At 37.4% G+C, this 26,625-nt stretch overlaps 1 protein-coding gene and 1 long non-coding RNA gene across 3 annotated transcripts in view; one reads left to right on the top strand and one right to left on the bottom strand.

Annotated features, from left to right (window-relative positions):
• Positions 1–26,625, bottom strand: part of LOC136847281 (uncharacterized) — a 177,249-nt gene that overhangs the window by 65,707 nt on the left and 84,917 nt on the right. Inside the window, exon 2 of the long non-coding RNA XR_010855692.1 lies at positions 452–471. This is a non-coding gene — a long non-coding RNA (uncharacterized lncRNA). The remainder of the gene's footprint in view (positions 1–451; positions 472–26,625) is intronic.
• Positions 1–26,625, top strand: part of LOC136847278 (uncharacterized) — a 199,460-nt gene that overhangs the window by 31,347 nt on the left and 141,488 nt on the right. The window lies entirely within an intron of this gene.

The following is a 26,625-nucleotide window of genomic DNA, read 5'->3' on the forward strand; positions in this document are numbered from 1 at the left end:
TCCCCACCCCCAAAAAAAAATCGTATGATCATCTCCTGTAGGGACCGGCACCGAAGTTTTCCTGACGGCTTGGAGATGAATCACCATCCCCCCCCCACACCCACACCCCCACAACCATCTCCTTTCCTTCTCCCCCCAACCCTCCAATCCCCTCCAAGCTACCCCCTCCTCCCCTTTTTTCTAACATGTCACACAGCACGTTCATGCAACAATTTCCGAGTATATTGCAAAATGTGCCCAAAAGGGTTTGGGATCTCGGGGCGCGTCTCTTCAAAAGATTATTCAGGGTATGGGTACTGTTGTCCGTGCTTCTATCACTACTACTAATACTACTACTACTACTACTACTACTACTACTACTAATAATAATAATAATAATAATAATAATAATAATAATAATAATAATAATTACAAGTTCTCTCGATCACGAACATCTGCTACTCAAACTCACTTGATGATTACGGGTGGAACCTGAAATAATAATAATAATAATAATAATAATAATAATAATAATAATAATAATAATAATAATAATAATAATAATAATAATAATAATAATAATATTATACGAAGGGAGAAGTTTTGTTGAATAAAAGGCAAGTTTTGTTGAATAAAATGGCTGCATTTTCTCAATTGATTTTATAATTCGCTTTTTCTCAATTCTTCTCAATAATTTCAGTTTTCCTGGATATGAAAACATTATTAGAAATTCTTTATTTTAAAATTGGAATTTCAACGTTCATATTTCGATGGATGACATCGAAATAGGAACATTGGACAATTACTGACTAATATTGATGTCCAGGAAAAGCGAATTATTAGAAGAATTAAGAAAACTCGGTATAAAATCAATTCAATAATAATAATAATAATAATAATAATAATAATAATAATAATAGCAAATTTCATAATGCTATTAGTGAAACATTGATTACGATAACAAGTAAAAATTACCATGGATAACGATAGTGATATTGAAACTGCCATTCAACTATGAGGGAAATGAGGCTGGATTTTGAATGATGATAAAATAGCCGTTGACAAAAAGCAAGTGGTGGCCTATCCTATATAGTTGCCAGACGCAAGATGATGGCTAACTTAAATAAAATGAAAACTACAGAGGCTAGAGGGCTGCAACTTGGTATGTTTGATGACTGGAGGGTGGATGATCATCATACCAATTTGCAGCCCTCTAGCCTCAGTAGTTTTTAAGATCTGAGGGCGGACAGAAAAAAGTGCAGACAGAATAAAGCGCGGACGGACAGACAAAACCGGCACAATATATTTCCTTTTACAAAAAACTAAAACAAACTCTCGTCGGAAGAAAATCAATTCGTCTTGAACCGAATTAAAACCCGGGTGGCTCGTGTAGGAATGCCGGAACGATTTAAGTCCGACACCGATGTTGCGACGAGACGCGCATGCGCCTGGTGGCACGACGCGGAGCGACAAATCACAAGTAATAGCCGCTGGATCGACGCTGCGCATCTTCGAATTCGTGTTACGACGAACTCACGAACGCAGGAGCCACGTTTGCTCGGCAGTTTAACAATAACGTCGACGACAATAACTCGCGGCAATGCTATTGATTATCGCTGGATTGCGCGTCTCCGCTGTCCATCAGGGCTGATAATGGACTAAAATGTCTGTAGCAGCAGTTATAATCCATTATTTTATTACTGGCGCATTCAGGTGTTACACGAGAGTCAGAGAGAGAGAGAGAGAGAGAGAGAGAGAGAGAGAGAGAGAGAGAGAGAGGGCAAAGGGTACGTTTATATGGCCTGAGCTGCAATAAAGAATATTATTATTATTATTATTATTATTATTATTATTATTATTATTATTATTATTATTATTATTATTCATGCGCAGTTTTTAATTACCTCTTTAAGCAGTGTTAATGTATGTTAATGTATGTGTTCGAGTTCATATATTAATATTAACAATTATGTAAACACGCAGTATGTGTCTCAAGTACGTATTATAGCCCTTCGTTGGCTGAGTCGGTTGAGCTCCAGACTGTCACTCGATGGACTGGAGTTCAATTCCCTGGCCGGCTGATGAAGAGTTAGAGGAATTTATTTCTGGTGATAGAAATTCATTTCTCGCTATAATGTGGTTCAATTCCACAATAAGCTGTAGGTCCCGTTGCTCAGTATTGGTTCTTAGCCACGTAAAATAAGTCTAATCCTTCGGGCCAGCCCTAGGAGAGCTGTTATTCAGCTCAGTGGTCTGGTAAAACTAAGATATACTTAAGTACGTATTATTATTATTATTATTATTATTATTATTATTATTATTATTATTCAGTCGATGAAACCTATTCATATGGAACAAGCCCACCAAAGGGACCATTGACTTGAAACTCAAGCTTCCAAAGAATATGGTGTTCATTAGGAAGAAGAGATACCACTTATTAAAAAAAGAAAAAAATGAATTAATAAATCGATAAAAATTTATTAAAATGCAAGGAGAACAATATTAGGGCAATAATGCATTGCATTTTCTTTTGAACTTCAGAAGTTCCAATTGCGCGACATCTATTTTAGTATTCGCAAATGAATACATTAATATACATTTATGATATTTGTAATGATAATAGAAATGAAATAAAGTAGGTTTTGCGTCCTCAAGGACCAACCACTTCAATCCAGGCATGTGAAGAGAGACGTCTTAAAGTGATTTGCGTCACTGGGACGAATCTCTTGAATATCTTTTTTTTTTTCCCACGGTGATGAATGATTTATCTCTCTCTCTCTCTCTGCTTTCTCTCTCTCTCTCTATCTCTTTGTATTTTAAGACTGAAATTATATTTTGTATTTTCTCTAGTGATTCTCTCTCTCTCTCTCTCTCTCTCTCTCTCTCTATCTCTCTATAATTTTAAGTAGTCTCTCTCTCACTGTTTTCAGATTGAAATTATATTCTGTATAATTTTAAGTAGTGATCTCTCTCTCTCTCTCTCTCTCTCTCTCTCTCTCTCTCTCTCTCTCTCTCTCTCTGCTTTAAGACTGAAATTATATTCTGTATAATTATAAGTAGTGATCTCTCTCTCTCTCTCTCTCTCTCTCTCTCTCTCTCTCTCTCTCTCTCTCTCTCTCTCTCTCTCTCTCTCTCTCGTCTCACTGTTTTCAGATTGAAATTATATTCTGTAGAATTATAAGTAGTGATCTCTCTCTCTCTCTCTCTCTCTCTCTCTCTCTCTCTCTCTCTCTCTCTCTCTCTCTCTCTCTCTAAGATTGAAATTATATTCTGTATAATTATAAGTAGTGATCTCTCTCTCTCTCTCTCTCTCTCTCTCTCTCTCTCTCTCTCTCTCTCTCTCTCTCTCTCTCTCTCTCTCTCATTGCTTTAGGATTGAAATTATATTCTGTATAATAATAAGTAGTGATCTCTCTCTCTCTCTCTCTCTCTCTCTCTCTCTCTCTCTCTCTCTCTCTCTCTCTCTCTAATTTGTGCACGCTTATCTTTTGAAACGCAAATGTAATCCTCGGAGCTCGAGATAAGCTTGCAGTGTCGAGATTCTAACTATTAGGTGCCACGGAACGGAAGCACCATTTTCGAAATTCGCAACTGAGAGATTATTCACTCACGAAAATTCCTCAATTGCGAGAAAATTAGTCACGAAAATATATTAAATACTCAGTCACGAAATTTCTTGCAGTTCGAATATTCAGTCACGAAAATTTCTTGCAGTTTGAATACTCAGTCACGAAATTTCTTGCAGTTTGAATATTGAATCACCATAATTTCTTTCAGTCTGAATACTCGGTCACGAAATTTCTTGCAGTCTGAATATTCAGTCACGAAATTTTCTTGCAGTTTCAACACTCAGTCACGAAAATTTCTTTGCAGTGTCAGTACTCAACCACGAAAATTTCTTGCAATTTGAATACTCAGTCACGTCAATTTCTTGGCAGTTTGAATACTCACTCAAGAAATTTCTTGCAGTTTGAATACTCAGTCACGAAATTTCTTTTAGTTTGAATACTAAATCATGAAATGTCTTGCAGTTTGAATACTTAGTCACGAAATTTCTTGTACTTTGAAAACTCAGTCACGAAATTTCTTGCAGTTTGAATACTCAGTCACGAAATTTCTTGCAGTTTGAATACTCAGTCACGAAATTTCTTGTAGTTTGAATACTAAATCATGAAATGTCTTGCAGTTTGAATACTTAGTCACGAAATTTCTTGTACTTTGAATACTCAGTCACGAAATTTCTTGTAGTTTGAACACTCAGTCATGAAATGTCTTTGTAGTTTGAATACTCGGTCACGAACATTTATTTGCCGTGTAATTGCAATACTCAATCACGAAAATTTCTTTCAGTTTGAACACTCAGTCACGAAATTTCTTTCAGTTTGATACTCAGTCACGTCAATTTCTTTCAGTTTGAATACTCAGTCACGAAAATTTCTTTGAGTTCGAATTCCTTGCAGTTTGAATACTCAAGTCACGTAAATTTCTTTGCAGTTTCAATACTCAATCACGAAAATTTCTTTCAGTTTGAATACTCAGTCACGAAATTTCTTGCAGTTTGAATATTTCCATGAATAGAAAATACTCAGTCACGAAAATACTCATGAATAGAGAATACTGGTCTACGAAAATCTCCACGAATAGAGAATACTCGTTCACGATAACTTCCATTAGTAGAGAATATTCAGTCACGAAAATCTCCACGAATAGACAAGACTCGGTCACGAAAATGTCCACGAATAGCGAATACTCGGTCACGAAAATTCCCACGAACAGAAAATACTCGGTCTCGAAAATGTCCACGAATAGACAACACTCGATCACGAAAATTCCCACGAATAGGCAACACTTGGTCACGAAAATTCCTACGCATAGATAATACTCAGTCACGAAAATATCCACGAATAGACAACACTCGGTCACGAAAATTCCCACGCATAGATAATACTCAGTCACGAAAATATCCACGAATAGACAACACTCGGTCACGAAAATATCCACGAATAGACAACACTCGGTCACGAAAATATCCACGAATAGACAACACTCGGTCACGAAAATATCCACGAATAGACAACACTTGGTCACGAAAATATCCACGAATAGACAACACTCGGTCACGAAAATATCCACGAATAGACAACACTCGGTCACGAAAATATCCACGAATAGACAACACCCGGTCACGAAAATGTCCACGAACAGAGAATACTCGGTCAAGGTAACTACTATGAGTGGAAAATACTGAGTCAAGATAATTTCCACGAATAGAGAATACTCGGTCACGAAAATGTCCACGATTAGAGAATACTCAGTCACGAAAATGTCCACGAATAGACAACGCTAGATCACGAAAATGTCCACGAACAGAACACGAACTTTCCCGAGCAGCGAGAACAGCCCCATCCACGAAGACGCGGGCAAAGAGGTTCCCAAACCTCACGAAAGTGAAACGGTCTTCGGTGAAGATTTCAAAGCACAGTCCCCTCCCCCAAACGACTCCCCGCCCTCCTCCATTTCACTCCTGGCGGTCCCTCCCTAATTGGACATCATTGCAGATATCGAAACTAATGACTAAATCGCACCCACGTGCCCTTAACTGCTCCTACTTCTGCTGCTCCTGCCAGCAGGGACTTGTTTGTGTGATCCAATCGCGTTCGTTTGGAGTCTTGATGAAACTGATTGACGCTCATGTTAAGCTCCGTGCTGCAGTTGAACGCCCCGCCCCCCCTGAAAACCCCTCGTGCTGCGGCGCCTTCTGCTGTAGACGTGATGGATTTTGTTTGTGCTTTGGGATGGCATTAGCATTTTGTTGCATGTCATAAGCGCAAGCACTGGTGATTGCATTCTTTTGTAAATAGCCATGCAAGCAGAGTAGATATTCTTGGTGTTACATAATTACTTTGGCAGATATTGGCATACTCGTATACTCGTACATGCGTGTATGGACACATAGGTTACACACACACACACATATATATATATATATATATATATATATATATATATGTGTGTGTGTGTATGTATATATATATGTGTGTATAACATATTACTACTTATATTATGCAAAACTGAGTAAACTGGGATAGGGGAAAGAGAATAAATAGAGAGAGAGAGAGAGAGAGAGAGAGAGAGAGAGAGAGAGAGAGAGAGAGAGAGAGAGAGAGAGAGAGAGAGAATCACTACTGATGTGTATATGTATATATATATATATATATATATATATATATATATATATATATATATATATATATATATATATATATATATATACATATATAATTTCAATCTTAATATAATTTCAGATCTTAAGAGAGAGAGAGAGAGAGAGAGAGAGAGAGAGAGAGAGAGAGAGAGAGATCACTACTTATATTTACACATAATATAATTTCATTCTTAATGCACACACACACACACACACACACACACAAAGGGACAACATGCCATTTCCTTCTTTAAAGAGACCGCGCATGTATGTGTGTGTGCGTGTGTGTATGTCTGAATGCCTGTGTGGGCGTCGCTTTATTTCAAGTTCCACCCCGATCTCTGGCAATCCATGTTGTTTTTACTTCGAAACACATGTCGGTTTCACGCACGGCTGTTTGCTTAGTGGACCTATAAAGAGGCCTCTTGCTTGTAAAGCCGGAGCCATTGGAGGCAGCAATAAAACTGCAGTCAGAGAAGAGAGCTCGACCGACTGGAACGCTTGTCGAGAGAATTTTGTTTGTGGTGGACGACTCCACCAAAACTCGTCGATCAGCGTCGGGCGAAGAACGGTGGCGGGGTCCTTGTCGTTGTATTTTCAATTTCCTCGTGCTGTTGTTCCTGCCTGGTGTATATTTTTTTATTTTGTGGATCGAATTTAGAATGTCCTGTTTTATGTGTCTGGCTAATATTGTTATTTAGCGTTACTTTTTAAGGATTAAATTCTTGACTAATATTGTTATTTAAGTTGTTTTGTGGATTAAATTCTCAATTTCTCGTTTTCTTGTTTCTGCCTGATATAGCATGTGTTGTTTTGTGGATCTAAATCCAAAATTCCCTCGTTTTATAATTCTGACTGATGTTTATGTTATTTTATGGATCATATTTTCAATATTCTCTTTTTATCGTTTCTGCCTGATGTAATATTTTTGTTATTTTGTGGATCGAATTCAGAATTTCCTCAGTTTTATGTGTCTGACTGATATATTATTTTGTGGATCAAATTCTCAATTTCTCGTGTTATTGTTGCTGACTGATGTGTTATTTTTTTTTTATTTTATGGATCAAATTCAAAACTCCTCGTTTTATTGTTTCTGACTGAAGTATTATTTTTTTTTTATTTATGGATCAAATTCAAAATTTCCACGTTTTATGTTTCTGCTTGAAGTATTATTTTTTTTTATTTTATGGATCAAATTTTCAATTTCCTCGTTTTACTGTTTTTGCCTGATGTGTTATTTATATTATTTTATGGATCGACTTCAGTATATCCTCAGTTCTCTGTGTCTGACTGATATATTATTTACGTTATTTTATGGATCGAATTTTAAATTTCCTCGTTTTACTGTTTCTGACTGATGTATTATTTATGTTATTTTATGGATCAATTCAAAATTTCTTCCTTAATGAGTTTTTTCCTGATGTATTGTTTGTGTTATTTAATGAGTCAGATTCAACATTTCTTCACTGAATGTTTGCCTGAAATACCGTTTTTTTATGGATCAAATTCTATACTTCCTCATTTCTGCCTGAAAAATTGTTTATGTTAGTAATCTCATAGTATTTGGCTGAAGCAATAGTTCATGTTAATTTATAGATCAAATTCAAGATTTCCTCAAAACTTTTTACCTGTAATATTGTTTATGTTATTTTATGGACCAAAGTCAAAATGCCATTTTGATTTACGGATCAAATTCAAAATTTCTTTTCAAAACGTTTTACCTGTAATATTGTTTATGTTATTTTATGGACCAAAGTCAAAATTTCCTTACTTTATAAGTTTTTGCTTAACAAAACTTATTTGTTACCCTACGACTAAAATTTATAATTTCCTTATTCATAACAACTTGCCTGAAGGAACGGTTTATATCATTTCATGGATCAAATATTAGACAAGCTTCCGTATCAACTTCTCTCCATCTCTCCTCGCATAATAGACATCTGTAACACTATTTTATAACTTTAACTTAACTCACTCAAACATTAAAAGATCCCACCCGTCCCATCAATCACTGAAAATGATACCGAGCTGTGGAAGGGAAAATTATTGAAGCTGTAAAAGTCGGGAAAAGGCATATTTCAATTTAAGGGGCCATTCTTTCTGTCTGCTTCTGAACAACTCTTGAGAATCATTTTGATTTACCTTCTGAATTCGAAAGCGGATGAATACTCACACCATCATTTTCACAATCCTATTTTAATATATATTTCTGAATGCTCTGTATTCTGACGTTATTGTAATGATTGTTAAGGAACTTCTGAATGCGCTGCATTCTGACATTTTATTGTAATGATTGCAAGGAATCATTACTACCCTAATACTATTGTTCTTGCATTTTGATACATTTTTATCTATTTATTAATTTACTTTTTTACTTTTTTAATAAGTGGTATCTCTTACTTTATTTCCCTTTACTTCCTCTTGCTTCTTCTTAATGAACACTTTATTCTTTGGAAGCTTGAATTTCAAGTCAGTAGCCCCTTTGGTGGGCTTGTCCCATATGAATAGGTTTCATCTACTGAATAATAATAATAATAATAATAATAATAATAATAATATAATAATAATAATAATTAATAATATTCAATTGCATTTCTAACCTCTCTCTCTTTTTTTACTTAAGTTAATGGCCTTTCTAGTTTGTTAATTGAGGCTAATGGCTTGTTTTGTAAGAGCAACTGCGAAGTTAATGTCATTTTTGTCTGTTTGGTAATAACTACAATCAAGTTTACGACATTTTTGCCTTTTTTCATAAGAACTGTGAGGACTCTTTGCTGATTCGCCATGGGGAATAGTGCCGTCAGAGCACCTCACGAGGCTCACTGTAGGCATTACCAAAGGTTCTTAGCAGCGTCCCTAGTTTGGCCCCTAGCTTCAACCCCTTTCATTCCTTTTACTGTACCTCCTTTAATGTATCTTTCTTCCATCTTCGTATTTTGCTCCCTCTTTCTAATATTTCGTTACTACGTTTTCAATTCTCATACTGCAGACCACATTTCTTGTTCATCAGATTTCATGTCACGTTTTCTGTTCTTTACATATAATACGTTTTCTATTCATTAAGATTAAACTACGTTTTTTGTTCCCCAGATTTCATATTACGTTTTCTATTCCCAAGTTCAACATCACGACTTTTCTTCCACATTTCAAAGTACGTTTAACATTCCCCGAACTTCACATACCGTTTCCTGTTCTTCAAACTTCACATGACATTCCTATCCATCGCCACATTCCACATTATTCCCGCGTTATTATCGAGCATTCCTTCCTTTCTCATTTGATTTATTTCTCCCCGGCTGTTATTCATTGTCACACTCGTTATTTTGGTGAAATAACGCGTGAATTCAGCGTTTTCACTCTTAAATATTTTTCCTCCTTTCTTTTAAAGACTTAGCTTACGCAACGAGACTTCAATGAAAATGTTGGAACCTGTACATTCAGAGGGAAGCGTTAATGTCTATCTGAGTTTGGATAATCGACAACACAATCTAGACTAGAGATCTGTGATACATGTATCCCGACTGAAACACATAGGTGTATGAGAGAGCGTATATTAAAGAAACACTTAACGCGTGTAATAACGAAAACGCCGAAGGATCTATTAAAAAGAACGTTGCACGTACCAAAGAAAACGAACTTACTTATCAAAGGAACTAGATATTTATAACGGACAAAGGGCAGAGATGAAGTTCCTAGACCTATGTTCTTTCCCACCCTAGTAGCAACCCTCCTCTGTTGAATAACAACCACTTGCTTGTTACTATGTAAGTATATACGTATCTATTTTACGTTAATGCAGCACATCTATTTAATGGTGCAGGAGGTAAAACAACGAAGAATTCAGGAAACTGGACGTAATACAATTACAAAGACAAATTGAGATAAACTCGGCAGCTTGATTTCGGGTCATTCAAAAACTAAACTTACCATGAGGAGCTCTCTCTCTCTCTCTCTCTCTCTCTCTCTCTCTCTCTCTCTCTCTCTCTCTCTCTCTCTCTCTCTCTGCATATCATTTTTTGTAATGAAGACCAATTTTTTGAGGTATTATCTAACTGAGAGAGAGAGAGAGACAGAAAGAGAGTGAGTTACAACGACATGGTAGTCAAGTAATACCATTTTTTTTTTCTATTCTTGCCCACACCGGAGATTACATTTAAAAAGAAAGCGCACGCGAGGAAGCGAGAGAGAGAGAGAGAGAGGAAGAGAGAGAGAGAGAGAAAGGCGACCCTCCTTGAAACTAAACAATATAAATCACTGGGTCGTCTCTCACAGAATTCAGACCACGCGCACGAACATTGTCGTGCAATGCCGTGTAAATAATGTTATTTTCTTTCGTTTGCTTTGTCCTTTCTAAAGATTTTTTTTCTGTCTCGTTGCGTGTGAGTGTGTGTGTGTGTACGTATATGTACGTGCACAAACAAGATATCATTTAGGATGAATAATCATCTCGGGACATTGCGGTCTGACCCTAATAAATTCAGTTTTTTTATTTTTTATTTTATTTTTTTGAGATTTTCTCCTTCGTAATGGAAGGATGACGTGTAATGTCCTGCTCTTACATTCTTATTTTTTTTTTTTTTTTTTATTTTTATTTTTCTCTTTCTATATTTAAGTCTGGGTGATTTGGTGTCGTGCGTGTGGGCGCATTACGGTATGCTAATTTTATAAATAAACTGTCTGTCTGTCTGTCTGTCGAAAGAAAATAAGATTAATTAGTTTTTTTATGCCAGTTTCTCTCTCTCTCTCTCTCTCTCTCTCTCTCTCTCTCTCTCTCGTGATCGTGACGGAGAAAATGAAATTGGCTGATAGGTTGCACAGCGTTCTCTCTCTCTCTCTCTCTCTCTGAAGGACAAAATGAATTTGGCTAATAAGTTGCACAGCGTGCTTTTCCTTTCTCTCTCTCTCTCTCTCTCTCTCTCTCTCTCTCTCTCTCTCTCTCTCTCTCTCTCTGTGTTTGACAGAAAGGAATTTGGCTTTTTAAGAGAGAGAAAGAGACAGCATGACGTGGTCCTCTCTCTCTCTCTCTCTCTCTCTCTCTCTCTCTCTCTCTCTCTCTCTCTCTCTCTCTCTCGTGTGTTTGAGAGATAGGACCTTTTTCTTTTTAAGAGAGAGAGAGAGAGAGAGAGAGAGAGAGAGAGAGGGAGAGACAGCATACCCAACTGACGTGGTGCATCTCTCTCTCTCTCTCTCTCTCTCTCTCTCTCTCTCTCTCTCTCTCTCTCTCTCTCTCAAACAACAGGCTATTATTTATTCCAAACAAAACTATTTTATATTACCGTTCTACTGACGCCAGTATTACACCGAACGTTCTCCCTTCGTCTGAAATAACAGAGCAAACGCTAAAAGCAAATAACGGAGAAAAATAAAAGTCAGTGAACAGAGCTCTGGTATTAGACAAAAACAAAAGTTTATTCTAATTTCCGTGACACACGAAGCCTCATTTCCCTATTTTTGTCGCAATTTCCTGTGAAGAGAGAGAGAAAAAGATTTTTTTTTTTGCAAGCTAGGATAAGGCGAATGCAACGCCAGAAAAAAGAGAAGAAAAAACTGTTATTTTTTTTTTGCAAGCTGAGAGGAAAAAAAAGACTATTTTTATTATATATGTTTTTTTGCAAGCTAGGATAAGACGAATGCAACGCCAGAAAAAAAGAGAAAAAATTTTATTTTTTTTTGCAAACTGAGAAGAAAAAAAGACTTTTTATTATATATACATATATATATTTTTTTGCAAGCTAGGATAAGGCGAATGCAACGCCAGATAAAAAAGAGGAAGAATTTTTTTTTTGCAAGATGAGGAGAGGTAAAAAAAGACTTTTTATTATATATTTTTTTGCAAACTAGGATAAGGCGAATGCAACGCCAGAAAAAAGAGAAAAAATTTTTTCTTTGCAAGCTGAGAAGAAAAAGACTTTTTATTGCATATATATTTTTTTGCAAGCTAGGATAAGGCGAATGCAACGCCAGAAAAAAGAGAAAAAACTTTTTTTTTTTGCAAGCTCAGAAGAAAAAAGAATAAAAAATTCTCGAAAATGTATAATGAATAAGTGCATAATGATAACGAGGGCGTAAAAAGAATAAAAGAATTCTCGAAAGTGTATAATGAATAAGTGCATAATGATAACGAGGATGTAAAAAGTATAAAAAAATTCTCGAAAATGTATAATGAATAAGTGCATAATGATAACGAGGGCGTAAAAAGAACAAAAAAATTCTCGAATGTGTATAATGAATAAGTGCATAATGATAACGAGGATGTAAAAATAAAAAAAAATCCTCGAAATGTATAATGAATAAGTGCATAATGATAATGAGAGTATAAAAGAATAAAAAAAAATTCTCGAAAATGTATAATGAATAAGTGTATAATGACAAGGGTGCAAAAATGATTAGATAATGAACTTCCTTTTACGAATCATTACGAAAATTGTGGACGATCAGATTATGATGAAAGGCATTAAAGATAAATATGACGACGCGAGCGATAATGAAAACCTGCAGACCATAAAAGAAAATATGATGAAGGCAAGGAGAGTGAATGATTCCCGTTAACGATGACGGTATAATGATAATGATGATGCTGATGATGACAGAGTGCAAGGAAAATATTGCATTTTCCTTCGGCCCAAAAAATGCGGTTTGCTGGGAAGTAATGGTATGCTAATGAGCTCGACGGTCTATATATAAGATTTTCTATCTGCTTTTAATGTATGCGAGTGGTTTTTATATATATATATATATATATATATATATATATTTATTTATATATATATATATATATATATATTATATATATTTATTTATATATACATTAGCCACTAGCATATATTTAAGGCATTTAAAAATCATATATATATATATATATATATATATATATATATATATAGAGAGAGAGAGAGAGAGAGAGAGAGAAGAGAGAGAGAGAGAAAACAGGCACGTAAAGAAAACGCTTTCTTTACTGGCGTCTGATTCCCGTTTTCTTCCGCAAAAAATAAAATAAAATGGGGGGGGAGACTTGAGTAGACTTCCCGAGGTAAACTGGTACAAAGACTAGCAGCCGTTTCATGCCCCCGTGATTTCCTTTTGCAAATAAATGAGCGTATAATGACTTCCGCCATGAATTCTCGAGAAGAGAGAAGGAGAAGTGGGGGTTGGTGGTGGGGGGGAGGGGAAGGCAGGTCTACTTAACCACAACACATTACTTGGCAGACAAAATTAGATTTTCTTTGTGTTATTATGACGTCTATTTTTATTTCTCATTCTCGTCCATTCTCCCGATGTTCAGTAATGCCTCTCTCTTCATTCGAGCGTGTCTCGTTAATTGCGTGGCTATTGCCTTGAATATTTTGCGGGTCTCTCTCTCTCTCTCTCTCTCTCTCTCTCTCTCTCTCTCTCTCTCTCTCGTCATCTCTCTCGTACGATCGATCCATATATTTCTTTAGAAAATCATGTAGTCTTTATACATACGTATATATAAATAGAGAGAGAGAGAGAGAGAGAGAGAGAGAGATAAAATTTATATATATATATTTATATATATGTATATATATATATATAATTCCAACTTTCCATTGATGTTTCATGCTTTTCTCTCTTTCTCTCTCTCTATCTCTCTCTTTTCTTTCTCTCTCATAGATTTCCGATATTCATTATTGCCTTATTTCCTCTCTGCCATATTATCGGTGTTTATTTGGCCGTCGTCGCTTTGATCCACTAAGCCACCCACGCACTCTCTCTCTCTCTCTCTCTCTCTCTTCCTTTACTATGTCATAATTCTTGTAATATTCACCAAACATCTTTTCTTTCCTGTTATATTTTCGGTAATTATTTGGTCCAGTCTTTAATATTTTCATTTCTCTTTTATTTTGAGCATTCAATATTCAATGACTCTGTCTCTTTCATAAAGGCTTTATATATATATATATATATATATATATATATATATATATATATATATATATATATATATATATATATATATATATGTATATATATATATATATATATATATATATATATATATATATATATATATATATATATATATATATATATACATACACATGTATACACCTTTCAATGTATCTACCAATACATAGATAAAAACTCCTTTCACGCCCTTGTATGGGTGTTACCCTAAATACTCCTTCCGCACAAACGCCGCTGGCTTTTACTTCTTTTGTTCCCGATTTGGGTGACAATAGCACCTTATCCTTCGATTTTATTAATAGAACAAAAGAAAGCAAAGCGATTCTCTCACCCCCAAGGATTTTATTGCTTTTTTTACTTTTTATTTTTGGTCGAGTGAGTGCTTCCCATTCTTTACAGTATGAATATACAAGTGCATTAAGTTGTAATGTTTTCTGTGTATGTGAGAGAGAGAGAGAGAGAGAGAGAGAGAGAGAGAGAGAGAGAGAGAGAGAGAGAGAGAGAGTGTATTATTTAATATGTTTTGTACCTTAGTTTATGAAAATATCAAAATTTCATTTCCTAATTTTTTACAAAATTGAATCCTACTGCACAGAATGTACTTCTGAATGTCTTAAAATCAAGATTTTTTTTTTCCGTTTCGTGTCAATAACAGCGAATTCATAAGACCATGCACACATGATCTTCACTAACCTTTACAAATATTTCGTTTCTACCTTGGAACTGGTCTTTGCAGCCAAAAATACTAAGAGTCCGAGGCGACCTGAGGTCAATAAGGCATCATGCGAATGATAAACAAACCCCCACCAGTTTTATAAGTTCCCGTAAAAGCGTTCTTTACATAATGTCGCCTGCGGTTTTTCCCTGGAATCTCGGTATCTGTGGTCCATCAGGGTCACAGGACCAATCTGGGGTCCATTCGGAAAATGGAACCGACATATGAGTCCTTCTGGAACGCATAAGGAGTCTTGGATCTATCTGGAACGCAGGACCAATCTGGGGTCCGTTCGGGACATGGAATCGATATACGTTCCATTTGGAACACAAGAAGAATCTGGGGTCCACTTGCAACATAGGACCAATCTGGGTTCCTTACGGAACACGCGACCGATATGGGGTTATCTGGAACGCAAGACGAGTCTTTGGTCCATCTGGAATGCAGGATCAATCTGGGATCCATCTGGAACAAGGGGCCGGTACAGGGTCCTCTGGAACGCAAGACCAATCTTGGGTTCATCTGGAATGCAAGACCAATCTATGGTTCATCTGGAACAGGGGGCCGATATAGGTCCATCTGGAATGCAAGACCAATCTAGGGTTCATCTGGAATGCAGGACCAATCTAGGGTCCATCTGGAACAAGGGGCCGATATATGGTCCATCTGGAACACAAGACCAATCTGTGGTTCATCTGGAACAAGGGGCCAATATAGGTCCATCTGGAGTGCAAGACCAATCTATGGTTCATCTGGAACAAGGGGACCGATATAGGTCCATCTGGAATGCAAGACCAATCTACGATCCATCTGGAACAAGGAGCCGACATATGGTCCATCTGGAATGCAAGACCAATCTACGGTCCATCTGGAACAAGGAGCCGACATATGGTCCATCTGGAACGCAAGACCAATCTATGGTTCATCTGGAACAAGGGGCCGATATAGGGTCCATCTGGAACGCAAGACCAATCTATGGTTCATCTGGAACAAGGGACCGATACAGGGTCCATCTGGAACGCAAGACCAATCTAGGGTCCATCTGGAACACAAGACTAGCCTGGAAAGCGAGACAGATTTAAGGCACGCCTGGAACTGCGAGGCCACTTGTAACTCTCCCACGAGCACTTTTGCTCTGATTGTGATCTCCCAAGCCAAAATTGGCAACCATTTTACCTGCTCGGGAGAACAAATCCCGACATACACTGCTTGGAGGCTTAAGCAAATCGACATGCATCCCTTCACAGTGGAAGTATTTCAATTTGACCGAAGGGGACTGACTCTAAACCCAGACCCCACCTCCCCAATTGGACGACCCTAGCCTAGAGAGGTCTTGGGACGACCCTTTAGCTGAGCGAAGGAGAGAAGACGTTATTAATACCGGGACATCAATCATTGTTATGGCAAGGGGTGGTTCCTGCATATGCTGGGATATGCAAGTCTCCCCTCTGACAGCTGTGAAAGATTTCTCTTAGCTTTTGTTTTGCCTTGTTTTATCTCTGCATTGAAGTTTAGTACAATAGTTTGACCGAGGTATTTTTACTCTCTCTCTCTCTCTCTCTCTCTCTCTCTCTCTCTCTCTCTCTCTGGTACCTTACTGAATGTTGAGAAATCTATATCATAAAACTGATTTTTTGTCTTTATTAAATGAATAAAAATCTTATAGTTTAAGCCTATTTCATTTAAGAAGTACTTACAATCTCTCTCTCTCTCTCTCTCTCTCTCTCTCTCTCTCTCTCTCTCTCTCTCTCTCTGTTCCTTACTGAATGTTTGAGAAATCTATATCATAACAGTGATTTTTTTTGTCTCCATTAAATGAATAAAAATCTTACAGTTTAAGCCTATTTCACTTAAGAGGTTTTAAAATCACTCTCTCTCTCTCTCTCTCTCTCTCTCTCTCTCTGTGTGTGTGTGTGTGTGTGTGTGTACCTTACTGAATGAGAAATCTATATCATAACACTGGTTTTTGTCTCCATTAAATGAATAAAAATCTTATAGTTTAAGCCTATTTCATTTAAGAAGTACTTACAGTCTCTCTCTCTCTCTCTCTCTCTCTCTCTCTCTCTCTCTCTCTCTCTCTCTCTCTCTCTCTCTCTCTCTCTCTCTCTCTCTCTCTATCAGAAAGGCGTGTGTAAAAACCAGATTAACCTACAGGCAACACGAGCGAACGGCCGCCTTACATATTCTAGAGTATTCTTCCATCTTCATCTTTAAGGCGTGGTGTTCGCAACTCCCAGTCTGAGAGAGAGAGAGAGAGAGAGAGAGAAAGGGGAAAATGAGGGTTTGGGTATGATCAGAAAATTACATCTGTTATCTTCCTGCAAGTTATGTTAGTAGAGGAATCTTTTATTTGGCAAGCCTCGAAACCATTTCCACTTCTTCACTGTGGTGAAGATGCGATTATATATATATATATATATATATATATATATATATATATATATATATATATATATATATATATATATATATATATATATATATATATATATATATATATATATATATATATATATATATATATATGTATATATGTATATATATATATGTATATATATGTGTGTGTGTGTATTTTTTTGATTGATTAGTCTACAAGGCGAACATCTTAAATGTCAAATTCCCGGATTGCAGAACAAATTCCCATTCTTTGTATTCCCATGTCCTGGGACGGAAATTTTATATTTCTGAACGAATAGAATATAGTAAAATTTAAATTTAAATATCAAAAACTACAAATTACCGATGCTGTCATAATAACACAAATTCTACACTAATAATGACGTGCTCATTAGCAAAATAAAATGGATAAATAAAATATGATCACGTATTACTAACAGCAACAACAGCATTATACAACAACGACAAGAAACAACAACGAACGACAAAAACAAAAACAATAACAGCAAGAACAACATAATTTTAATAATAATGAAAGCCCCAATCCCGATATGACGGAAGGATAACCCAAAGATATTCACAGTGGGGTTTGGAAGACTCCAGACAGCTAAGGACGAATTAATATTCACCTGCGAGGAATTTGATTGCTGTGGTAATTGAGAAACGGGAGGGAGAAAAGGAAGGGGGGGGCGGTTATTGGATTGCCTTGTGGATGTCACTCCTGTCACTACTCCCCAGAACTCCTATCACTCCTATCAGTCCTGTCAGTCCTATAATTTCTGTCAGTCCTATCATTTCTATCACTTCTATCACTTCCACCATTCCTCCCACTCTCATCACTCCTATCATTCCTACCACTCCTTTCATTCCCATCACTCCTGTTATTCCCATCACTCCTGTCACTCCCACCACTCCTTTCATCCACATCACTCCTATCACCCCTTTCACTCCTTTCATTCCCATCACTGCTATCACTCCTTTCATTCCCATCACTCCTATCATTCCCATCATTCCTACCATTCCTACCACTCTCATCACTCATTTCATTCCCACCACTCCTTTCATCGCCATCACTCCTATCACCCCTTTCACTCCTTTGTATTCCCATCACTACTATCACTTCTTTCATTCCCATCATTCCCACCATTCCTACCACTCTCATCACTCATATCATTCCCACCACTCCTTTCATCCCCATCACTCCTATCACCCCTTTCACTCCTTTCATTCCCATCACTACTATCACTCCTTTCATTCCCATCACTCCTTTCATTCCCATCACTCCTTTCATTCCCATCACTCCTGTCATTCCCATCACTCCTTTCATTCCCATCACCCCTATCACTTCCATCACCCAAGCAAACAAATATCCTCAAAGTGCCATTTGCATAAACAGATCTGAACAAATCACATTCACGGACTAATAGGTACCGCCCCTGTGCAGCGCAGACTAAACAAATCACGAGCAAAGACTAAACAGGGTTAACATTCGTACGCAGACCCAAAGCAGATCACATGCAACTGCTACCTTCAGGAAAGCCATTCATTCAAGGGGGTTGGGTGGGGGGGGAAGAAGAAGAAGAAGAAGAAGAAGAAGAAGAAGAAGAAGAAGAAGAAGAAGAAGAAGAAGAGGTGAGGATACTGTTGGAAGAAAATGAATTCAGCCAACTTGCAGAATTCTTTTGGGACAAGGAGATGTATACAACGAGAGGAAACTGAAGCACAGTAGATGCAGGGATAAAAAGAGAGAGAGAGAGAGAGAGAGAGAGAGAGAGAGAGAGAGAGAGAGATCATTACTTACAATTATACAGAATACAACTTCAATCTTGATGCAGTAAGACATGAGAGAGAGAGAGAGAGAGAGAGAGAGAGAGAGAGAGAGAGAGAGAGAGAGGAGAGATCATTACTTACAATTATATAGAATATAATTTCAATCCTGATGCAGTGTGACATGAGAGAGAGAGAGAAAGAGTGGTAGGTCACTACTTACAATTATGTTAAATATAATTTCAATTTTAATGCGGTGAGACGTGAGAGAGAGAGAGAGAGTCCAATTATTTTCTTAGACTAAGTACACTAGCAGCAGCTTATGCATACTGGAAATAAAGGCACTCCGAGAACTGGGTCTCCGATTCCCATCAAAGAAAATATTCCCTCTTCTCATGTGACATTCTTTATATCCTAAGGGGTCATGGTGAGTATTTATGAGTCTCTCTCTCTCTCTCTCTCTCTCTCTCTCTCTCTCTCTCTCTCTCTCTCTCACACACACATACACAAACATACTCTCATTCTCTAGATTTTTGGATGTTTTTCTGCAAAACTCATTAAGATAGGATAGAGATCTTCAGTTCTCAATCTCTCTCTCTCTCTCTCTCTCTCTGTCTGTCTCTGTCTCTGTCTGTCTGTCTGTCTGTCTGTCTGTCTCTCTCTCTCTCTCTCTCTCTCTCTCTCTCTCTCTCTCTCTTTTCTTCACCTCAATAGATGCTGGTACCCATTTACAGTTAGGTGAACCGGGGGTTGGGGGTGGGGTAGACTTTCTAAGTGTTTCTTTACTCATTCTCTCTAACACTTCTGATTAACACTTTTTATCATGATAATAGGTTGAGTCTTTGAACCAACCTATCATCGTTCTCCAATCTTTCCACATGACCAAACCAATTCTAAACATTTTGAGTGAGCAGTCCTTCCTATCATTTCTGTTTCCATATTTCTTAACCATTTCTGTGTTTCCATAGTTCTTAACCTTTCAGTTCTCCTTAGGCTGCTTATTCACAGAAACAGGGAATATATAATATGGTTAACTGTATTTATATATCTATCCATCTATCTTAATCCGAGTTGATATTTCTTGTCTGTTCGCCCGGGAGGGGGCGGTATAGGTAGGATGCCGGGAAGAAAGGGGAGACATGACACATCCACCCTCCTGCAAACCTGTTTGCCTGCCCCGGGTAGGGCGGGGTAGGCAGGTTTGCAATATATATATATATATATATATATATATATATATATATATATATATATATATATATATATATATATATATATATATATATATATATATATGTATTCAGCTTAGACAAGGTGTCTCACTGGAGCAATGAAGGATTCTAACTCTGCAAATGGCCTTGATTCTCCTCGTCCCCAAATTGGCCTAAAATGACCCCCTAGTATGATGCATTGCCTAGCTGCTCATTCGGACTAACGAGAAGAAGGGGACTAATAACAGAGGGTAAAGGAGCAACAAATGAGGAGAGGAGCAACAACTGAGGGGGGGAGGAGGGAGGAGAACCAACAACTGAGGAAATGAGTAACAATGGATTTGGAACTAATTAGGCACAAACCGAAATCCCACTCATTAAGGAGTTGGGCTTCACAATTACATCTCTGCCCCCGTTAATTTTAACTTGCTAGCCTCGATGTCCATAGTTTCGTGAGAGAGAGAGGGAGAGAGAGAGAGAGGAACATGAACAGGAGTGTAATCAATGCATCCAGATATCACAGACTGGACGCAAACATACACACTATGTGTTAGTGTATATATATATATATATATATATATATATATATATATATATATATATATATATATATATATATATATATATATATATATATATATATATATATATATATATAAGGAGCCCATAGAAACGCAACAGTGTGGATAATAAAGGCTATATTTCAGAGACCAAACTGTCTCTCTCCTCAGGCAAATAGTGATTCACTATTTGCCTGATACAGATTGGTCTCTGAAATGTAGCCTTTACTTTCCACATTTTGGCGTTAATATGGGCTCCCTTATATTTGATGGATTTGTATCTTCCTTGTATATGGTCCTGAGCCGCAATAAAGATTATTATTATTATTATTATTATTATTATTATTATTATTATTATTATTATTATTATTATTCTGTTTTTATTCATGCACCTAATTTTTTTCCCTTTCTGCTCTCACCCTTCTACTTCACACTTCCCAATACTACTACTACTGCTACTAATAACACTACTTACTACTGTTCTATTCATTCACTCACCCAGCAATTCCCTTCCTCAGTCCTCACCCACCCCAAACACCCGGCATCACCCGCGAGACGGGTGGCAATGACACCAAGACTCTTCCTAATTTTATGCGGGATCTCATTCCATTAAGTGGCTAATCACATTACATCGGGTGGAATTATGCAATTACGGTCGTAATCCACGTTACTCATAAAGGCCTGTCCGCGAAGAGAAGACGCGTCTGAACGGCAAACGGCAGCGTCCGCTCACATTCTAGATAACTCTAGATAATTCTAGATAATTCCGTGCTCATTATGATTTGTGGAAATTAAGAGATAATCGTAATATCGTCGTTTAGCGTAGAGGAGGATTCTGGTATCTGGGAGTTTATTATTATTATTATTATTATTATTATTATTATTATTATTATTATTATTATTATTATTATAAATCTATTCAGATGAAAACCTTCCAAAGAATATGGTGAACAAGTACAGGAGGTAATAGGAAAGACCAAAATATTATTATTATTATTATTATTATTATGATTATTATTATTATTATTATTATTATTATTATTATTATTATTAATTATTATTATTATTATTATTTTCATGGAACAATACAAAGGGGCCACTGACTTAAAATTCAAGCTTCCAAAAATATTATGTTGTTCATTAGGAAGAAGTAAGAGAAGTAAAGGAAATACAGAAAGAAGAGATACCACTTATTAAAAAAAGAAAAAATAAATAAATTAATAAATAGATAAATAGATAAAAATGTATCAAAATGCCAGAATAGTATTAGGGTAGTAATGCATTGCATTTTCGCTTGAATTTCTGAAGTTTTCAGAGGGGCAGAGATTAAGAACATCGATTGTGATAAAAGGGCGTTTTATTTTTCTCTCTCTTAATTCTCGATTCAAGATGGCAGTGTGCCTATGACGTTTCGTTGGTAAGGATGAGAAGATATCCTTATGTGAGCCTTGCCGTTCGGTTCATGGTTATGTTGTGTAAATATTGAATGGGCAGTGTAGGAATCTTGGACTATACTAGGCAATGAAAGAAAAAATTATACCCCCAAATATTAATTATGTGTGAATTCCCTTTATGCCAGCAATCTATAGAAAAAATATTAATCCTCACTTGAATATGATAACCAATGATAAAAGGTCAATAAAAATAAAATGAAAATGAAAAAAATAACAAAATATAAAAAATATAAAAATATTCATCTTTCTAATCAGATATTTGATAACAAATAGTGATATTGATATGATTTGTAAATTTCCACTATTCGACCCCAAAAATTTAGAATGATAAAAAAATTCAAAGGAAAATTCATATTTATTCAATCAGAACCATTTGAATATTCAGAACGTGTCAGTGAAAACTGACTCATGCAAGAATCTGAAAGTTAAAGAATATACAAACAATATTTTAAAATGTCAAAAGACCAGTGAAAAATGCGACGACGTTTCTCCGGCTCAATCGAGTTTTCTGTACAGCCGCTACAGCGTATAATCAAGGCCACCGAAAATAGATCTATTTTTCGGTGATCTCGGTATAATGCGTGGGTGAGCCGCGGCCCATGAAATTTTAACTACGGCCCGGTGGTGGCCTATCCTACATCGTTGCCAGAAGCACAATAATGGCAAACTTTAACCTTAAATAAAATAAAAACTACTGAGGCTAGAGGGCTGCAATTTGGTATGTTTGATGACTGGAGGATTGGATGATCAACATACCAGTTTGCAGCCCTCTAGCCTCAGTAGGTTTTAAGATCTGTACCTGGATGAGACACTGTCAAACACTTCCTGATTTAAAACTGTCTTATAAGATAACAGGGTTATCTCATACGCGTCTTAGGTTCAAGGCGACCCATGAACATGGTAAAATATAAAAAGGGGGAAAGCGTGGCCTGGTGTGGCCCTCTGGACTCGCCCCACCCTACCGAGACGTGGAGAATATATAAAAAAAATTAGTAACTAAACAAAGACAATGTTATACCAATAAGGCGACCTATGAACGTGGTAAAAAGTAAAAAAGGGGAAAGCGTGGCCTTGTGTGGCCCTCTGGGCCCGCCCACCCTACCGAGACGAGGAGAAAATTAATAAGAGAAATAAGTAACAAGTAATAAACTAGAGTTTGGGCAGACGGAAGCCTCCAATCCACACGGGAAAGGGCAATTAAGGGCAACGAGTTTCTTGTTCCTCGCTTTCTTCGTGCGCCGTTCCTGTTGGGGCTGGTCCGAAGAGGTATCCTACAGAATCAGAGGTATCCTTCATAGTCTGAGAATCAGTGTTATAGGTATCTTTCGTAGTCAGAAGTATCCTGCGTAGTCAGAGGTATCCTTCATAGTTAGAGGTATCCTTCATAGTTAGAGGTATCCTTCATAGTCAGAGGTATCCTTCATAGTCAGAGGTATCCTTCATAGTCAGAGGTGTCCTTCATAGTTAATCCAGATGCATCCTTCATAGTCAGAGGTATCCTTCGTAGTCAGAGGTATCCTTCATAGTTAGAGGTATCCTTCATAGTTAGAGGTATCCTTCATAGTCATAAGTATCCTTCATAGTCAGAGGTATCCTTCGTAATCAGAGGCATCCTTCATAGTCAGAGGTATCCCTCATAGACAGAGGAATCCTTCACTATCATTTAATTGTTCCTATTCAGCTGAAGGAATGAGTAGATTCAGATTTCGAAACTGACGCAAGAAAAAAACCACACAAAAAATTGGAAATGGTCCATAAAAGAAAATTATTAAAATAATTCATACACTGCTTGTAAGAACTGCGCTTCACGAGCAGTTCACTTGATCCTAATAAGTTACTACTGTAATTTAAAATGAACAAACAAAATTTCGACGAAAAATGAAAAATAAAAATGGCACACAAAATATTTTGATGTTTTCGTAACTTCTTGTAAAATAAAAAAAAAATGGGTACCAAAAATAGAAGAGGAATACTACGAGATATTTTTCTAGAACAAACAAACGTCCCCCCCCAAAAAAAAAATGGCACACGGTCACTGAGAAAATTAAAATATTTGAAGTTTTGTAACATCTCAAAAAAATAAAAAAAACTGGTACCAAAAATTGAAGAGAAATACTACGAGACACGTTTCCAGATCAAAACATACAAACAAATGTCCGCCCAGGATTAAAATATTTTTAGAAGTTTTCGTACCTGCTTGCATAAAAATAAAAAATAAAATAGAAAAAAAACCTGGTACCAAAAACAGAAGAGAAATTCTACGAGACACGAAGTGGACGAGAACAAGAAAAATCCCGAGAGCAAAAAAAAAAAAAAAGAAAGAAAGAGCAAAAGTGGGAGATGACACCCAGTGAATGAGAGGAGGAAACATCATGATTAAGAACCTGTGAGTCTTGAGAGATCAGAGCCTCCGCCGCGGGTGCTCCAATTCTCTCTCCCTTCCATTATATCTCCTTACTCCTCTTCCTTTAACCTCTCCACCAACTCTGATTCCTCACCTCTGCTATCCCCCTCCCCCCTTCCTCCTCATCCTATCCTTTACAGCCATCGACCCTCTAAATCCTCCTCCTCCTCCGCCTCCTCCTCCTCCTCCTTCGGAAGAAAATGTTCTTGGCTAGAATGTGTGCCAGGTGGAAAATAAGGCTTTGGGATCGCAATATTGAGATCTTCCCTTGGCGAATATTGACATTAAATCTTACCTTGTTGGACAGGAATTGCAGATATTTGAAAGCTGAGTTGCAGGAATAAGGGCTTATTGGGCTAGTGAGAGAGAGAGAGAGAGAGAGAGAGAGAGAGAGAGAGAGAGAGAGAGAGAGAGAGAGAGAGAGGAGGTGGGAGTGGGGATATTGTGTGGATTCAAGAAAAGGTGGTGGAAGGTTAAAACACAGGTTAATGGAAGAGTATATCTTTCAGCCTGGCAGTCTTAGTGCGCTCTCTCTCTCTCTCTCTCTCTTTCTCTCTGTGTGTGCGTACTTGGTAGGCAGTAAATATCTTTTGATTGCAAGGCAATTCTGCTGAAAGCTCAGTTTCCCGTCTCTCTCTCTCTCTCTCTCTCTCTCTCTCTCTCTCTCTCTCTCTCTCTCTCTCTGTGTGCGTACTTGGTAGGCAGTAAATATCTTTGATTGCAAGACAATTCTGCTGAAAGCTCAGCTTCTCTCTCTCTCTCTCTCTGAACCTGAGGACAGCAAATATATTTTGGTTATATAACACTGCTTAAAATTCTCTCTCTCTCTCTCTCTCTCTCTCTCTCTCTCTCTCTCTCTCTCTCTCTCTCTCTCTCTTAGATCTCCAGAAAGAGAGGAAGAGATTGGCCACTACATAAACTACCAGAAAATTCACTCTCTCTCTCTCTCTCTCTCTCTCTCTCTCTCTCTCTCTCTCTCTCTCTCTCTCTCTCTCTCTCTCTCAATGCCCATGTTTTTAAATCAGGAGAGGCGGACAAGAAGAAGAAGCTGCCAAGTCAAGACCCGCTGGAAAATAAGTATTTTTCAGGGGCCGAGAGACTCTCTCTCTCTCTCTCTCTCTCTCTCTCTCTCTCTCTCTCTCTCTCTCTCTTAAGGTGGCTTGACCGAGGGTACATTTTCCTTCTTTATTTTCTGTTAGGAGAGAGAGAGAGAGAGAGAGAGAGAGAGAGAGAGAAGGAGGCAGCTGCCGAGAGTCTCCTTAGCCGTGGGTATATTGGATTTGATAATATTTTCTCTGGACCTTCAGCGGCGTCTCAGCGGGCTTGTTGTGACGCCGTCTTTACACGATGGTGATAGTGATGATGATAGTGGTGGAGAGAGAGAGAGAGAGAGAGAGAGAGAGAGAGAGAGAGAGAGAGAGAGAGAGAGAGAATTTTCTGGAAGCTTAAGTAGAACCTAATCTCTTCCTCCCTTCTTGAAGCTCTGAGAGAGAGAGAGTGAGAGAGAGAGCGAATCGGTGTTCGGCGGACTTAAAAATAAAGCCACGTACTTCCTTCGACGAGAGAGAGAGAGAGAGAGAGAGAGAGACGGGGGGGGGGGGGAAGGGGCCCAAGTTTTAGCAGTCTTGCCTTGTAACCAAAATACAGTATATTTGCTGTCTTCAAGTAGAGAGAGAGAGAGAGAGAGAGAGAGAGAGAGAAACTGAGCTTTCAGCAGAATTGTCTTGCAATCAAGAGAGAGAGAGAGAGAGAGAGAGAGAGAGAGAGAGAGAGAGAGAGAGAGAGAAAGGAACTAAAAACTCTTATACAGAATCTTAATACTCTGTCGTGATATAAAGAAACAAGTAAAAAAATGCGCCGAAATTTCTTGGGCGCAATCGAGTTTTCTGTACAGTCGCTACAGCGTATAATCAAGGCCACCGAAAATAAATCTATCTTTCGGTGGTCTCGGTATAATGTTGTATGAGCAGCGGCCCATGAAACTTTAATCACGACCCGTGGTGGCCT

The sequence above is a fragment of the Macrobrachium rosenbergii genome, chromosome 16 (genome assembly GCF_040412425.1).
Source record: "Macrobrachium rosenbergii isolate ZJJX-2024 chromosome 16, ASM4041242v1, whole genome shotgun sequence".
In the NCBI taxonomy this organism is placed as follows: domain Eukaryota; kingdom Metazoa; phylum Arthropoda; class Malacostraca; order Decapoda; family Palaemonidae; genus Macrobrachium; species Macrobrachium rosenbergii.